At 35.3% G+C, this 19180-nt stretch overlaps 1 protein-coding gene and 1 long non-coding RNA gene across 51 annotated transcripts in view; both read right to left on the bottom strand.

The window, feature by feature from the left end:
• HDAC9 (histone deacetylase 9) overlaps window positions 1–19180 on the bottom strand; it is a 967336-nt gene that overhangs the window by 393457 nt on the left and 554699 nt on the right. The window lies entirely within an intron of this gene.
• On the bottom strand, window positions 334–6366 carry LOC146400029 (uncharacterized). The gene is made up of 2 exons (XR_014815944.1): window positions 2702–6366; window positions 334–2662 (listed from the first exon to the last, which is right to left on the bottom strand). It is a non-coding gene; the product is annotated as an uncharacterized LOC146400029 (long non-coding RNA).

The following is a 19180-nucleotide window of genomic DNA, read 5'->3' as shown; positions in this document are numbered from 1 at the left end:
CAAAGCACAGAGATAGTAAGTAACTTGCCCAAGGTCACGAAGGTAAAAAAGGGATGAAGTCGGGATCTGCACCCAGATAACCCAGCTCAACTCTAATTGCCTAAATATTGAAAATATTGCTGTTCCACCTTTCTTTATGTATGAACACCACAACAATGATGAAACTGCTTTTCCAAAGCTTTCCTAATCCCTTACATCAGACACAATGCTATAAAGTAGCTGGAAATTTGAATCAGGTTAAATACTTTCTTTGAAGGAATTTTACAATTCTGCCAGACTACAGAGGGTATCAATAGTAGAACTTACAATATATTATTATTTATATTATTTTAATTTAAAAAAATTTTTTTGGCTGCGCCTGCAGCATATGTTAAATTGCCAAGCGCAGGATCAAATCTGTGCCAAAGCTATAACCAGATCCACAGCTGTGATGGCAGGTCCTTAACCTGCTGAGCCACAAGGGAACTTGTTTTGACTTCAAACACTCATACTTTATTTTCCACTTTGTTCTTTTCTTTTTCCCTTTCCTTTAGCTCTATCTTGGACTGAGAAACCTAGATTTTTGTTGGAACTGGCTAGGTGAAATAAAACAAGTTAATTATTGGTACATTGTACAGATGATTTTATGCCCTAGTATACTGGAAATGTTAAAAAAAATGGGGGCCTGAAAATATCATAAAAGTAGAAAATGAGGAGGAAGGGTGGGAAGAGATGAGAACTGAGTACAAGAAGCTCAGGGCCTAGAGACCTGAAATGTCTCATTTCCTGGGCCTCCCACCTTGACAAAGAAGGGAAACAGTTTGGGAGAAGGATTAAGGTTCTTGTCAGATCCTCCCAGGAGTGTCAACCCACTTTCTCTTAGTAGAGAAGGCTGCATCTGAATTACTAGCATCCAACTTACCCATGATTAAAAGGAGAAAATGGAACTATATCAATTTACTTAATTCCACCCCCCACACACATATTTATTTTAAAATGTCTTTTAAACACTAATTTTGTATCAGAAAAGCTATAGATTAATAAATATATTCTACCTAAAACCTAGAAAAGAAAAAAAGAGGAATCTTTATGGGTTAGCTATACTGGTATCCACTGTCACCTTACTCATAAGCCCAGAATAAAATCAGATCCTCAGACTTTCATCTAGATATAACTTTATAATTAAACCTAATGGATTCAAAGCTACAGACTGGTTCTCCAGAGGGTCAACTGATTCAGCACGTCAAAGGTGGAATAGGGAAGGCACTGGGTTTTCAGTAGGAATGTGTGGAGTTGGGCCCCTAGGGCACCACTTCCCACTGTGAGATTCTCAGTGAGATTTTAGTACTTTCTGAGCCTGACTCTTCATTTGTGAAATATGAGAGTCTAATCCCTTCCTTATTTCACAGAATTATGGCCACTGGATAAGCCACCTGAGAATAACCGTGAGGATCCAGGTGAATGCAAAAAGGAAGAAAAGGTGTGTGGAATTATTATTGCTGCTACTGCCAGGGGGTTCCACAGCTAGGAATGGCAGAGCTGGGACTGGCCCCAGATCTCCTAATTCTCCATCCAGTCCTTCTTTTCCTAACACATTGCACCAGATGGGGCCGAGTTTCTGTAATCAAGATGAAAAATGTGCCATCAGCTTGGAAAAGCAGTGTATGCCCTTTAAACATTCTACATGAAATGTAGAATTCCACAAGATTTTACAGGTCAACAGATAGTTTTCATTCCTGTGTGTCTATTTGAGAATGGGCTAGATTTTCAGGTCCTAATTTTTTTTCAATGGTCAACATTAAATAAGTGAACGTCAGGATAGGTATGAGAACTGGGTTCTGGTCTTACTTCTAATAGCTGCTATATCAGTCAGCTCATTCATGCAAATCAGCTATGATGGTACCTGTGCAGTACCATCATGGAGTGAAGTAAACATGCTTTAAGTGCCCGCTTTAGGTTATTTGGATTTGGATGAATTACTCTACATCTTTCGATCTCAGTTTCTCATATAAAAATGGAGATAGTTCCCCCTCCCCGCCATATACCCCAAGGATTCTATTTTCCTTCTCCCTCTGAGTTCATAGTACATAGGACTGAATCCTGGGGTGGAATCCCTGCAGTCCTTGGCTGGATGGATTTCATTTGGGCTCAACCTACAGGTAGGACTGGCTAGTGATCAAAGAATTAAGGAATTGGAGATAAGGTATCCTATGCTGTCTCTGCTACAGGGCTGCATCACCAGGTACAGCTTCAGCTCCTCCTGATTTCATCTCCCTCTGGAAGTCTCTGCTGCTCCACGGCTTCAGCCTTCCCAGGACTCCAGGAACATTAATTATTTCCTCCTTTCACTTCCTCAGTTGTAGGGGTGGGAATGGCTTCTTGCTGTTGCTATTTTCTAGGTACCTCAACATCCCTAAACAGCTGGAGGTAGCCCCTTCATAGAACTCTATGACCACATTGCGTAGCTCTGTTTCCCCACCAAGAGTCTGATTTACACAGTTCTACATATCTTTCAAAATTACTGTCAAATCAAATGAACTGATGTCCAGCAGAAGATAAACCAGTGGTTCTCAACCAGGAAAGATTTGACACCAGAGATACTGGGCAATGTCTGGAGATATTCTGATTATCTATGGGGAGTTCCTACTGGAATCTAGCGGGTAAAGGAAAGGGATGCTGCTACCTATCGTAGGGGTGGGATTGTACCTATTGTGCATTGTACCTATCGTACAATGCACAACAAAGAATTCTCTGGACCCAAATGTCAATACTGCCAAGTGTGAAAAACCTTGGGGTAAGAAATCAGCAAATGGAAGTTGTTAATAACTGTACTATGCTGGGATGATCAAAGGAGATAATAATATCTGTTGGAGATTCTCAAAGAGGATGTAGGAGAGTATGGGGAGAAAAGAAAGAATGTCAGAAATCAGGGAGTGCTATAGGTAGCTTAAAATAGTAAATATTTCAATACATTGTCTACTGAGAAATTTATTTTAAAATATTCAAAGCAAAGTTAGTAAACTGCTATTGGTTATGAAGATAAGCAGAAAACTTATTCTAATAATAATATTTGAGGCACCGTGGTGTCTTTATCAATTGAGGACATTTGTAAAAACCAGGAATCACCAATATTCTATAAAGAACAATATAAATTTATTCCCTCAAAATATATAATATATAACTTTTTTAAGTAAAAATGGTCCAAATTTATTGGTATTTAGCAAAAACTTTTACCTGTATTTCAATTGTGATTTTGACTCACCAGAGATACTAGTATCTTAGTGGTGAAAGAGAAGGTTGGAATGATAGATAACCATCATTTAGTTCTTGCAATGCTTTATAAACTCACTCCTACCATTTCAGAAGGCCACACACCAAAGCTCAGCATGATATATATGCAAGCAGTAGAATTAATGACCTATTGTGCTGACTTGGTTGCAGTTAAGAGTTAATTTCATTTTTAATGCTCTGGTCTCCCCAAAGGCTGAAGGTTTCCATTCCAGTGACTTACTAATGGGATGAAAACCCTCAAGAGCCCAGAAAGAGATCACTAACTGGGGAGACATTCTGCTTGTATTTGAATGTATTTCATGCCTAGTTGCACTAACTGCCTTTCTATTTTTCACCCTGCACCCATCACTCTCTACATCTCAATTAATCACAAAAACAGAAGGCAAGCTTTTAGTGTGTGTGCCCAACTGAATGCATTTGTCTGCTGAGATGAAAACGTTGCATGAAAAACTGAATATCATTATTTAAATGATAACAATAGTAAAAAGGACAAAATTAAAACTTTTTCTCTTTTCACTCAAAAAAAAAAAGTGAACAAAGGAAACAAAACGTGGAGAATGCCTTACAAGATAAATGTACATGAAAATTTTCCTCTTGTACTAATCTCCATGGTGCAGAATGAACTTGGGTGTCAGAGGATATGAAAATAAACAAAGGGAAAGAAATAGTAAAGTTAGGTAGCAGAAGCAAATCAGGTTAAGAAACTAGGATTCCAAGGCACACTAGGCGACAGGGACCAGCCTTGTTTCACGAAGAGATTGGTGTGTAGATTGTGTGTGTTGGGGTGTCATTTTTGCACAAAGACACACATATAGACACAAAAACTATCTTTCATAGAAGCAAATAGGTCTTTAACACAAATAGACCAGATTCATATTTCAATGCTAACTTTTTCATGTACTAACACCCGGAAATCCTGGGTTTTATCATCTCCATACATCATTTTGTCATCTGTCATAGAAAATAGAGATAGAGAGAGAAATACGTCATGGTGGAAGATTAAAGGGGTAGAATGAAGTTCCTAGCTCAACCAGCTGGCCATGACAAAAAAAGTTGTTCAATAGATAGATGTTGAATAAATGACTTTAATTTTATCCACATATAAAAGGAAGGAACTTATATTAAAATAAAACAAAATACAAAGCTAAGTAGAGGAACAGAAGACTGCAAGTGGTTTACTCCTTTTGCCAAGGGCAATATTACCTGTAACAACAACAAAAATGACAACAGTCCTTTTCTGATCTCTCAATAAGTATATTTAAAATACTTCTTGGTCAACAGTTGACTTTCCCTATTTTCCTCACTTTTTTTACTTGCCTGTTTATAATTTCAACTCTATTTACTTTAGGTCTTAAATACATCTCCATTTACAAAGAATGATTACTTACTTTGCTTATTGTGTTTCAGTTCACTTTTACAATTAACTTGTGAATATCCTTTGCACCAGTAATTTAGACAAAAATTCAATAACCATGTATTGTGATATAAAGTTCTTCATTCCCATTGGAAATGATCACAAGGAGAAAAGAAAGATGTTTCCATTGAGCAATGGTTGATAATATGGTTATTCGAGATTATTAATGATCTATCAAGATTAAGTACTAGATTAAGAAAGTTGTCTTCATATGAATGAATATTTGGCATATTCAACAACTGCACCTGCAGCTCATATTTAAGCACTACAATCATAGGTGAGGGGCTGGCCTCTATCACAGCCTCAGATCCCTTCCCTGGCCCTGTCTTTTCTCTGCTGTACTAGATATCTGTCAGATGGTCCACATGGCCTCTCTCTCTTCTGGATTTCTCCTGCTATTTCCCATGCCCAGGAGGGTGGGAGCTCACCGTGGAGCTGTGATATTCTAACACCCTGTCACTTGGAACTAAGCACACGTAATCTATCACCCACGCTATTTTCTATGTCCTTTCAGAAGATTAATTAGGTTTCCTGGAATAGTTCCTGTCCAAGTCACTTTTCTCTTTTATGCTAGCATCATAGTATTCCCTGTCATGTGAGAACTGTTCAACCAAATGATCATCACAACTATGAAAAGACACTCTGGGAACACATGTAAATTTTCTAATCTAGTTGATCTAAAGATATAGGTTACTCTTAATCTTAAAATTTCATTATTAGAAGAAGGCTAGGTATTTCAAAATTAGCATTCAGAATAATAAAGTAAATTCAATCTAACACAACTTATGCTTTTGGGGGGCTTGGATAATATGAACCTTTAATGTTATAAGTCAGATTTTATACATTTTGATAGCAAGGAGCAAAATTTCTAGTTTAACTCTTCTAATTATGACCACTTAATGAAATGCAATTCATGTATAAAAGTTTAAAAAATTTATTTTTTGTCTTTTTTCTTTTTAGGGCTGCATCCGTGGAATACGGAGGTTTCCAGGCCAGGGGTCCATTCAGAGCTGTTGCTGCTGGCCTAAGCCACAGCCACAGCAACACCAGATCCGAGCTGCATTTGTGACCTACACCACAGCCCATGGCAATGCCAGATCCCCAACCCACTGAGCGAGACCAGGGATCGAACTCGCAAACTCATGGTTCCTAGTCGGATTTGTTTCCACTGAGCTATGATGGGAACTCCAAAAAAAAGTTTTAAAAAAATCAGTCATTGGGAAATTTTAGCTTCTAATAGCTAGCTATATTTATGGTAATACACAAATGCAATTTTAATAATTTTATATTATCATTTTTTAAAATACAGAACTATTACTGTAGACATCCTTCCATCTCCTGAGAATGTAGTCAGCATGTCTATTTGTTCAAAGAGGCTTATTATTTTTCAAAAAACACAATGGTAAATGTTACTCAATTTACAGTGTAGTCTTCTGAAAAGTGTCTTTTTTATAACATTTATTGCTTTCTTCTGATTATGTGAATTATACGTTTGAAATTTTTAGAAATGACACAAATTGAGTATATCTTGCGAAAATGTTTCTTTGTGTTGTGTTTATAGAAGTATTTGAGGAGTTTGCGTTGCTATGGACAGAGGCTACAGCTCTGATTTGACCCCTAGCCTGGGAACCTCCATGTGCCACGGGTGCAGCCCTAAAAAGCAAAAAAAAAAAAAAAAAAAAGGATTTGTATTAAGTATTTGAAAATGCTGATCACATTATATTTATGATTGTGTTTTGTTTCTTCACTTAATAATGTACCATGAGTTTTTCCCAGTAATTACATATTCTTTAAAATGATTACCTTTAAAAATCTACCATGAATCTTTTCCAAACAATTATATATCCTTTTAAAAATACATTATGAGGCTATACCATACATTATTTAGCCACATTTACATGTGAATATGCAATATTTTATTTAAGCATTTGATAACTTTGGGCATTTAGGTGAGCTACAAAGTTCTGCTTTCAAACACAGCACAGGAGCACACATCATTGTGAACCTACATGTGCATTTGAGAGTATTTCCTTCCATCAATGTAAATAAGAATATAATTCTTAGGTTCCTCACAAATGAAAACAATGATAACTTCTTATGATGAGGAAAAGAAATCAATGGGTATGTAGGGCAAAGAGTGTTACAAGGTCCTAGGAAGCAGCTCAGAGCAGTCTGGGAAAACAGTATCAAGTCCTGGGTAATATGAGCCTGATCTAGAATGGTTGTTAGCTCTAGGCGGGCATCTAAGGATGCTTCATCTCCCACACCAGAGCAGGTACCTCTGAAGCTCAAATGCCCATGACAAGGCACTGAGTTTTCTCAACCCAAAGGCAGCACTCTGTGCTGAGTCCTGCTTCCTTTTCCTCACAGTGTTTCTCCATGGTGCCTGGTGGTCAGCTGGCTTAGTCAGCATTCAGAAACGTCCACTGAGTGAAAGAATACACAAATTGCTACTCAATGCTGGGTGTTTTGGGTCTGTTTATAATACTAGGACAGAGGAAGAAATAAGTTTTTTAAAAAAAGTTTGTGGTATTTAAAGTACAAACAACCATTCCTTACAGATAAGGTACTTCAATCAATATGATGCTTGATTGAAACTAGTAAAAATAATGGAATATTTCATTATTTATTATAGTTAAAATTCAAACTTTCTATTCAGGTGGTTCCATTGTTTAATTTAGTTACGGACCACTGAATAACAATACTGAGAACCAAGGCTGCAAGTTGCACGAGGACTGGGATCACACCTAGCTGAGTTTCTACTATTTGCTCGACACTTACACAGCATTTACTGCATAGATTAAACCCATTAGTTATTTATTGAATGAATGAATCAATAAATGGGAAAGGAATGTGTTAAGTGTCCAAGCAAGCGTCTCAGAGATAGATTAGAGAGCCTTTTTCTCCTAGGCATTCATGGTCTAGCAAGAATGAATGACAGACCATGTGATCAATGCCATGTGATAAGCCTAAGCAGTATTGGGTCAGTGAGGCAGAGATTCATTTGCCTTGAGGGGAAATCCTGGAGGCTGAGAAAGATTCTGACAGGCAGAGGTGGAAGGGGAGCACAGTTCTATGCAGAGGAAGCAAGCCTGTCCAGGGGAAGATGCAGGCAAGTTCAAGGGATAGACATTAAATATGCTGGCAGGGGGGGATGGATACTAAATAGAAGACAAGGCTTCAAAAATAAATGTCCAGCAAAATTTTGCTTAATTATGCATAAAGAGACTATTCAATCTGTGTCTTCGAATTTCCTCTCTTTTCTGGCTTTCTTCTCAGCATTTGGAAAGACTCAGATCTTTCCCATTAAAATAAAATAAGCCCTTCTGAGAGATAGATATTATTTTTTTTTAATTTTTTTGTCTTTTGTCTTTTTAGGGCTGCACCCACGGCATGTGGAGGTTCCTAGGCTAGGGGTCTAATTGGAGCTACAGCTGCCAGCCTACACCACAGCCACAGCAACATCAGATCTGAGCCATGTCTGTGACTTATACCACAGCTCACGGCAATGCCAGATCCTTAACCCACTGAGCGAAGCCAGGGATTGAACCTGCAACCTCGAGGTTCCTAGTCAGATTTGTTTCCGCTGTGCCACCAAAGGAACTCCCATGAGAGACAGATATTGTTAGTTACCCTCTGCATTTATACTTTGCAGCCAAGTTTTGTTTGTTTCTTCTTTTTTTTAGTAATCTTACACTGGACACCACTACTTCCTAAATTCAAACCATTGCAATGTGGCTCAAACCCTCACTGTTTCACTGAAATTACCACACATAGAACTTGCAACAGTAAATGCAACATTTAATGTTGTGTTTATTCTCAGTACACAACAACTACATAGACTCATGGTGGGTCTAAATAAACAGCTATTGAATGAAAAAAAAAAATGAATGCCCACATATATCCAAGCATGGAGGGAATCTTACAGTAAAAGGTCAGGTTTCAAATGTTGAAAAGAAAACTACCTCAACTTCAACTTCTCTAATTTCTAAGAATTTCTTCACATTGAACTTCATGGCAAGAGGTCTTATAGATCAGATGAGGAATGCAGAAGGAATTTCATTTTTCTGGCAATCATCAAAAAATACCAATTTTTGGAGTCAAGGAAACCCACATCCGATATGATCTAGAACATCTTCATATGTTAATTTGCTCATATGCTGTAATTTTTTTCAAATATAAAATATTTTATTTACCTATTCAAAAATAAATTTTGAAATTCTGTATTTTGAAAATATAACAAAATTTTGAATTATCAGTTCAATAAAACAAACTAGATTAGGAGGTGTCTCAGTATTCTTCAATACACTTTCTAAAATAATATTTTTAAATCTAGAGTCTGAGGGTTTATAATAAAGTCTTATTTCTGAACTAGTATTTTACAACTTAAAAAATGTATTACTTTGGAGGGAGTGTATATTTATATTTCATTCCTAAAAGTCCTCATGAGTTCTAAAATTTCATACTTAAAAATAAAATTCAATGTACATTATTTTGTTGCTTTTCTGTAGATAGGTTCATCTATGCCATAAATAGATTCCACATACAAGTGATATCATATTGTACTTTTCTTTCTCTTTCTGACTTACTTCACTTAGTATGAGAGTCTCTAGTTGCATCCATGTTGCTGCAACTGGCATTATTTTGTTCTTTTTTATGGCTGAGTAGTATTCTATAGTATATGTATATACCACATCTTCTTAATTCATTCATCTGTCAAAGGACATTTGGTTGTTTCCTTGCCTTCGCTACTGCAAATAGCGCTGCAATGAACACAGGGGTCCATGTATTTTTTTCAAAGAAAGTTTTGTCTGTATATATGCCCAGGAGTGGAATTGCTGCTGTATAGCCACAGGGAACTACACCTAATCAGTTGTTATGGAACATGATGGAGAATAATGTGAGGAAAAGAATGTATATATCTATATCTATCTATATATATATATAACTGGGTCATTTTGCTATACAGCAGAAACTGACAGAACATTGTAAATTAACTATAATAAAAAAATCAAAATTACTTATATCATTAATCTTTCAGGAATGAACAAATTTCTGTCTATGCATGAAAAAAGTTATACTACATACTTTATAATTTTGTTTACCTCCTCTACTAGATGCATCTTTTATCTACTCCTTTGAATAAAAACTGCATGAAAAGCAGTTTTATTTGTGCACAGGAAACTTTTAACATATTTTCTATCCTCATACTTCATAAGAAGTACGTTTATCAAAATAGGTGTGACTTTATTTCATGACAGGCTGAGGACCAACTTCCTGGGTGACGTCTGCACTGGGCAGTCCCATATTTGATTGGGCCACATGCTGGAACAATATGAGATTTTCCCCAGAAAACAACATAATAGTCAGGACAGTATGGTCTAGAAAACTAATACCTATCTCCTGATAACTCCCTCGGTATCACTATAAATCCATCTTTATTGCACATTGTTGTGCTCTCAGCATGAACTTAACCGATTATATTCTTAAGAGCTTAGAGTTGTTTTCCACTCTTGACTATGCCACTAACTGTGTGATCTGGGTCAAGTATCATTCAGTGCCTCTGAGCCTCAATTTTCTTGCCCATGAATGTGGACAACAGTATCCATTTGTTCAGAAGTATTGATGAGAACGATAAATGGTAAATAGAGTAAATCACTGTCTAATTTTAAATGTCCTAAAACTCACTTTTTCCAAATATATGACTTATAATTTTTTGTCTCTGATGTTTATCTGAAAAATTTCAATTCATTCGCATAAAATTATAAAATCATTCTCTAGCTTTGTATTTCATTTGTTTCCTTTTTCTTCTGACTTGTCTAGTTAGTTATAGCCATTCAAAAGCAGTCACTCAATCTATTTACTACAAATTACTGCAAATTAAATCTTTAAAAATTTTCTTGAAGAATCTTTCTATATTTTAAAATACCTAAAGAGATGCATACTAGCACCTATCTTATTCTTTGTATTTATTTATTCATATAAGAGAAGTTTATTCAGTGCTCTCTGAAGATGCTGAGGATACAATACCTAACAAGCTATAGACATTATCCTTAAGAAACTTCTCAGCTAAGCAGAGAATTTTAGTTTTAATTCAGACATATACACACAGAGGCTGTTTTTGTCCTCCACCCAGCACAAATGCCACCTTGCTTCCAACTCTTCCAAAAAATTTTCCAAGTCTTTGTGCAGGTCTTGTTATTGTTTATTTTCCTTGCATGTTTTGATTTTGTAAACTTCATGGCTTGGGAATGTTTCTGGTAATTCACTTCTGCCTCAGTGGAATTCATAGTTTTATTATATTTATCATAAATTGTCTTTATCATAGTTGAATATGATATAAAAGGTAATATTTTGCCTTTGGATTTTTTAAGGTCACCTTTTTCTAGACAGATGTTCAGTTAAACACCTTCTATTTAGCCAACTTTCTCTGGATGATTGTCTGGATAAATAAACCACAAACAAACTTCAAATAAAATGGTAAAGTAGTATTCAGTCAAAGCAACCTGTAGAAAACACCATCCTATAAAAACTTAAGAAGTTGAGGTGGTCAAATAATGCTTCTAGGGCAAAGACGTCTATGTCCTATGCCCCAAGACTTGTGACTATCACTTTATACGGTAAAAAGAAAATTAAAGCTGCAAATGGACTTGAGGTTGCTAATCAGCAGATTTTGAAATAAGGAGAATAGCCAGGATTATATAGGTAGGCTCAATATAATTCCAAGTGTCCTTTAAAAATATGGAAGAAAGAGGGAGAGGAGTATCAGAGTGATGCTGTGCAAGAAAGACCCAATCAGTCACAACTTGTAATTGCTGGCTTTGAAGAGGGAAGGGGGCCACAAGCCAGAGAGTGTGAGCGGGCCCCCCAAGAAAAACCAAGGAGACAGAACTGCTCTTCGTGTCTCCAGAAAGGAACATAGCCCTGTTGCCACCTCCGTTTTAACCAAGTGAGACTCATTTTGGATTTGTAACCTTCTGTATAATAAGATAATAAATATGTGTTGTTTTTAGTAACTAAGTTTGTGGTAATTTATTACAGGAACCATAAGAAGCCAATACAACAGTCTAATGAATTCCAAAGTTGCCAATGCTTGAGAAGCCTGAATATTCTGAAATACTGGCTCTGACTAGATCAAGATTTCAATGTGCTATTTTTTTGTATTGATTTTAGATAAGGAAGTAGGATATTAAAGCAAATTACTAATAATAACATGCCCATCACTTGGTAAAAATATCAAGGCAATAATTTCCTTAAAATTAACATTTACCACTTTAGCATCCATGTGAGTAGGACACATTATTAATACATTTGATTATTTGTAAAAAGATCCAAAAAGTGGGAAAAAAGACAAAAATATAGCTGTTTTTCTTTTAAAATTTTTCAGTTAATGTTCCATAAGGATTTAAGTTAAGGAGCATGTATTTTAATCCCAAAGTGCTGACTACTTGTACATTCTAAATAGCCTCAATAAGCAAGTAATTTCCAAAACTCACTCAAGTGGGAACATTTTACTTTTTTTTTTTTTCCAGATTCGACTTGTGATACTAAGTTATTAAGCCAAATAACAACTATATGATAAGGCCCATTTCTAAGAACAATTTCCCCTTTTAGTGCAATGTAAGTAAAAAGGGGTGGAGGGAGGCAGTTTAAACCTCTTATTAGCTGCTTTTAAAATGTAGTTAATGAAAATATTTTTCCCTTTGTGTATGATCTTTATGGTATGAGATACAATTCCAGTCTCCTACAAATTAATCAGCTAAATATAAAATGTAACCTTCCATCTGGTAAATCAATTTAACAGACATAATTGTGCCCTACCATAACTCAATAAGACACTGAGGAAAACCATTGAAATGCTATTTCCTTTTCTTTAGAAGAGAATTACATACAATTTCAGCATGCTTTGCATTTTGAAAAGTTAAAGTCAACAGGGAGGTATCACTCTCCTTTACATGAGTTTCCCATGAGAAAATCAACAAAAAAGTATAAAGCTTGTGCTGTTATTCATGAAACACTCCTTAATACTAACTTGGCTTTAACCAGAACATATTATTTGGCAGCTAAAACCTTTAATTAGAGTTGTGGTTTGAGCAGATTTTCACTGAATTTATGTCCTATAGGAGCTCAAAGAACAGCATTGTTTTTCTAACCAGTTGATTCGAATTCGGGTGGTTTAAGAGTTGTACTTGAGCGAGGGGGTGGGAAAAAGAAATTTGTTCTGATTCTCATTTTATTGGCTTTAATTAGGACTCAACATTTCTTTTTTTGCTTTTTTTTTTTTTTAGGGCTGCATCCATGGCATATGGAAGTTCCCAGGCTAGGAGTCGAATAGAAGTTGCAGCTGCTGGCCTACATCACAGCCACAGTAACGCTGGATTCTTAACCCTCTGAGTGAAGTGAGGGGTCAAACTTGCATCCTCGTGAATACTAGTTGGGTTGGTAACCCGCTGAGCCACGATAGGAACTCCCAGAATTCAACATTTCTGAATGAGGACTAATAGCAATTATACAAGAAAGAGAATGAGACACTCCTTTTACTGAAAATTTCCTAAGCACCTGTTCTGTGCAAGGTTATATACTAGGTATTATGGGAGGGAAAAAATATACAGAAAAAAAAAGATGATTCCTACTCTAAAAAAATAGAAAGAGCTGGTGGTGGAAGAGGTCTTATCGTGGTGATGGATTGGACAAGAGGAGAGAGATGGTGGAGCCAAAGGGGAATCCAATGGTCAAACCTACATGAGTAGGGGAGAGATATGAGCAGAACTGAAGGAATCAGGTGGAAGAGCAAGTCTTGATGTGGAAGATGGGAGGGCCAACTGTTAAGCCTGATCAGTGAAAATAACTGGAAAGTTTACTTTGAAAGGTCAGCCTGGAATTCAGGAAAAGGCTGAGAAAGGGAGATGTGGATTTAGATCACAAAAGAAAGAACTTAAAGGAAAAATGTGAAGATGGTCCTGATCAGTCTGTTCACTGTAAGAATGAGAAAGCTGGGTTAAGTCCTACCATCAGAGATAGCTACTGATTCGAATAAACAGGAACTAGACTTAAAGCCTGTAAGACGGTGATGATACTTAAAACATGGGACAATTAACACAATGGAACAACATGCAAAGAAAGAATAATTGAACCACAGAAATCAATGTTTCTTGGCCTGTGAATGTAAAGGATGTAGTCATGAAAATAGAGAGGGAAAGCAGATAAACAGAAGTATAGCACATAAAGTTAAAATTGAAAGGAGGATGAGTTGGTCAATGGGGTTAAAAGCCGCAAGATAAAAGGAAACTTGAGAAAAATCTTTTGACTTGGGGATTTGTAGATCATTAGTGCCCTCTAAGAATATTGATTTAGAAAAGAGCTGAATCAGATGATACACATTTCTATAACATCATAACCTATCTCAGTAACTAATATAGAACAGATGCTCAATAAACATTATTCTGATCCCATTCATATAGGTGATGATGAAATAAACTCAAACTTTGACAAGCAAAGAAGGATGGAAAAAACTAGAACAATTTATTTAAATTTGTATTTCTTCTTAATTCCTTATTTTAGGAGAGGCATTGATTTTGGGTGTTAGAATATATAGAAGGAGCCTATTAATCAAAAGACTTAGAAGATGCTTGCATTAGGGGATAAATAAACAAAGTCTCTTAGCTCCTTGAAAGCAACCATGGCCTCTCAACCAGCTCTATATGCTCAGAGTGAGCACAAGTTTTGTATAAGTCTTACAAGAGTAAGTCCTCCCTCTGCCATCTCATTCAGCAAAATTGAAAGGGGCAACTTTGCAAACCATCTCTTTCCTTACAACAGATTAAATCAGAAGATTGCTAATGAAACTGAGAAGAACAAAATTTAAGAACTGATCTTCCCAATATTTTTCATCCTTTGCAATCTTCATTCTGTGATATAGCAGAAAAGCACACTATATTCAGGGTCAGAAGAAGATGTCACTTTGACCACCTATCTCAATCTCTAAATACCTAGTCAACCCCTACTCATCTTTAATTTCGTTTTAACTATAAATTAAACATATACAACTTTTTGGACTATATATATAATTATAATACATATAATTTCCATCAACAAGTTTCAAAAAAGTTCCTTCTACTTAACCTAAAAATTTTCAACCTTTAACATCCTGAGATTTTTTTTAAATTCAAAAGTTCACTGTAGCCATAAACTTCCTGATTTGTCTGTCTTAAGAGAGAGAAGAGACCTTAATAGTCATGGTCTTTCCTCAATTAACAGTATCTTCATTCTCTTCTCTGATGGAGTATTTTCCTATCTTTTGAGGCCATTCATCTCTAGGATTAAGCCAGTACCATTTCTGCATTATATGGTTTACATATTTCTTATATTTCTAAACAAGTGAAAGCTGTTATGATGTTTCTAGTAACTATCCTTGAAAAAAACCCCCCAAAATCTCATTGCTCTTCTTACCTCCTGAAGCAGAGTTCTTCATCATTCAGTTCTCCACCTCCTTTCTTTTTTTTTCTTACCATGCAGTTCTCCCTGAGATTTTTCCCTGCTCTGTTCTCTAAATATTCATATTCATATCTTCGTTCCCTCCCTCCCTCTCTTGCTCTCTCTCTCATACACAACACACAACACCCCCCCACACACACCCACACACCCTTTCTCTTGAAGGGTCAAAAATTCTTAAACCTTACTAAGTTTGCTATGTAACTGATCCAATAAAATTCTGAATTTTCAATTAGTTTATCTTTAATTTCATTGTGAATGTTTTATTCGCACCTTTCATCAGTATAATAAAAAACCAATTCATCAACTTTCTTCTCAAGTCAGAAGGAATTACCTTCTGCAACACCTTTACAGATTGTTTTTATCACCCTTTCTATCTCTAGTGAAATCTACAGTGCTATGCTAATACCTACATTTTGGTGTCAGAAATTTGGGAATTAGAATTCCACCTCTGTTGTTTACTAGCTGTGTGAACTTGCATACATTTACAAGTTCTTTGAACATTAATTTTTACAAAAGCTAGTTAGTCCTGCTCTGCTTTCCATTTTCTCCTTTTATTCAAATCAGAGCACAATAACTAAAATATAATCTCTCTAAAGCCTTGATTGCTCTATGTTAATCTCATACATAAAAATGTATTGCACCGACTTCTTTGCTCCTCTTCTTCCACCAGGCTTCAGAAAGAAGTGAATTCCTACAAACTGGGTCTTCAGTGGACTTTGATGATTTGGAACAACCTATCCCATGTAGTGAAAGTTTCTCTTGTTGCTGTCTAAAATAGGCCCTCCACCTCAAGAAGCGCGTTCCTCAGCACTCTGCTCTTTTCGCTTCTCCCCAGCTCTCCATCTAAGCATTGCTGAGGCTGTATTGTGAATCCATTCTCTCCACCAAGTCTTCCCACAACACTCTAGCCTTCATTCTCTGCTCAGAAAGCTCTAAAGAACTTTAAAATTTTTTTAAATGTTAGCCTCTTAATCATATAGCGTTACATATCCATAAGAAATCTTCGATTTTTTAAAAACAACAAATACATAACAGACATGTATCCCATTTGTATTTATTCTATGTTTCCACAAATAGACTAGTTATCTTAAAGGCAGAAATTTGTTTAATGTATCATCTGAATTAAAAATAGCGCAATACTGTGCTATAAAAGAAACAATATTTCTGGAGTTTTTTAAGTACAAATTTTATACATTTACAAACTATAAAATCTTTGAATTCCACTATTTATCCTTAGGAATATTTCACCATGAGCATTTGTCCACTCAAGAAATGTCTTATATGCCCATTATTTCAGGGTTTTTTCTCTGTTTCTGTTAAAACTACAATGACAGTCTTATAATTTAGTTATTTATGCTATGCCATTTTCAAAGGAATTTTAAGATGCTCTCAAGAAATACTATAAATTAATATCACAATAAAAATAAATGTCACCCAGGACAGCTTAGAGTCCAGGGATATAGACACTTTCATTCCCTGTAGCTTCATTCCCTATAGATTGTGAAGTTAAGCAATTGTTACCAAGTGGATAGAGTTTGAATCAGAAAATATACTGCTAGAAATCTTTCCTATAAAGATAATTAAGCAATTTGCCCAAAGAAGAACTGTGTAATGTTTACTGCAAAATAATTTTAAACAGCAGACATTGGAAACACTTTAAATGTCCAACATCAGAGGACCATAAATAAATTATAGTACAATTGTAAAAGTTATTATTTACCCACTGAAATGACGCTGGAGACTCATAGTTGAAATTAAAAGACATAAAACAGAATGTTATGGTGCGAACACAGAAATAGAAGGTGTTTCTATTTCATTGATTTGTATAAATATTCTATAGTTAATGTGGGTTCCATTTTAACAAAGAAAGTAAAATTTATATTACAATAAGCCAGGAGTTTCCATCATGGTGCAGTGGAAATGAATCTGACTGGGAACCATGACACTGCGGATTCAATCCCTGGCCTTGCTCAGTGGGTTAAGGATCCGGTGTTGCCGTGAGCTGTTGTGTAGGTCACAGACGTGGCTCAGATCTGACATGCTGTGGCTCTGGTGTAGGCTGGCAGCTATAGCTCTGATTAGACCCCTAGCCTAGGAACCTCCATACGCCATAGGTATGGCCCTAAAGAGACAAAAAAAAAAAAAAAAAAAAACAATAAACCAAACATACACATAAGGAAAATCCCTATGTAGGCTAAGGATAGTTACTTGAACTGAACAAACTGAATAGCTTAGTTTCTGACAGTCAGAGCTAAAGAAAAAATACAAAGAATTGTATAGTTGCAATAAGCATATTAGTTCTTTAAGACAAACATTATTCTACTAATAAATCCAAAGGGAAGTTATTTCACATGTACATATATGTGATGGTAATGGAAAATATAATGGATACATCTTTAAGAAAAATTTTAAAACCTGGAGAAGTGTTCTTCATATATATTTTTGTATAACTATATCACAAATGAATAACATAAATTTAAAAAGTATGGAATATTTCATCTCATGTAAAGTATGTCTGTTAGTTATTACATATCCACAAGCTTGTATTCCTCTAAAGAAATCTAGAAGGTTTGAAAAATAGTATTTTCTTGTATAGTTACTGCAAAGTATCATAATTTTGGCACTAACTTTATATTTCAGTTTTTGAGAATTGTGTTATTGATCAAGATCTCTACAAAGTCCAACTTAAAATTATTTAACTTCAGGAAACATTTTATTTTTAAAAAAATGTTTAAATATTTAGATGCAGAAAGAGTTCAATTTGTGGTTTTAAATAATTTTCTTTCAATGAAAAATGTCTGTAGTAGTTGAAGTTATGAAAAAAATCAAAACGTGCTATTTCTAAAATATTTCGAACATTATTCATTATTGGACTGAAGTAAAATTATAAATGGTACAATCTAAATTGTAATAATTTGCTACTCATATTAAGATGAATCAAGATGGTTCTTTAACTTTAGCACAACTGCATTTTCCAATGATACCAGATACCATTTATTTATGTACAAAACACAGGGGTTGAAAGATCAGGTTCTGAAATAAAACTTCTTGTTTTCAAGCCTGGCATTGAACTTACTATTCATATAAATACAAGAATTGAAGGAAATTGCTAACCCCTCTGCAACTGTTCCCTTTTCTATAAAACTGGTGAGAAATAATAAGATATATTTCAAGACTTACTATATAGAAACAGTAAGACATAGAGATAAGATGCATAAAATTGTATCCAGCACATAGTAACCAATGTTACTATTACTACCACATAAATTTAACTAGCTGTTATGCTTGATTCTCTCAAAATGATTATTTAATAAACATATACACATATATATATTTAAATATTATTCCTGTCTGTAGTAATCACAAAATCTATAGGTTACCTATTTATCCCTGACCAGCTGGTTATCACAGCAGGGTAATCTCCTGCTCTCTTTGTATATCAGTGTTTTACTGTGGGGCAACTGTGTCTGAAGTAGGTAAACCCAGTCATCAGATAATTAATCAGTTACTCTTGATATTACATTTTTTACTCCCCAAACATGATTTACATCAAAAGTTCTCCATGCGTTTCTCTGGCAAATACACACTTCATAAATCTTGCCTGATCATCCTCTATAACGTTTCACAAAATGACAGATATGACACGAATCCATTACATTTCAATCAGAATTTTTAAATAAAATAAATAGAATAGCATAAGAAAGAAACTATTATAAGATTAAGGCATTATGATTTGTTTTTCAGAAGAGTGTGTTACACGTTGTACTGTAGTTGGTAATAGCCAACAAAAAATAGGAAAGACACTGATATACTACATAAAAATATTGTGCTCTCCATTGTTGAGGACACAAAAATAAAACACAAATCCTGCCACTGAGTAAATTTCACTATTATAGAAGGGTGGTGCTTACTTAGGAATGGCTTAGGTAGCAAGGGCAAATTAAGGGAGCTGAACTGCAAAAGATTTCAACATCAGGGTTTTAGGGCAGGGAAGGAAGAGGA

This window comes from Sus scrofa, chromosome 9, assembly GCF_054392235.1.
Source record: "Sus scrofa isolate SSC_HxYL_T2T_F1_AM1 chromosome 9, Sscrofa_HxYL_maternal_Yorkshire_Landrace_v2.0, whole genome shotgun sequence".
NCBI classification, from domain to species: domain Eukaryota; kingdom Metazoa; phylum Chordata; class Mammalia; order Artiodactyla; family Suidae; genus Sus; species Sus scrofa.
Note: the sequence above shows the minus strand (reverse complement) of the source record. Positions and strands in the feature narration are given on the sequence as shown.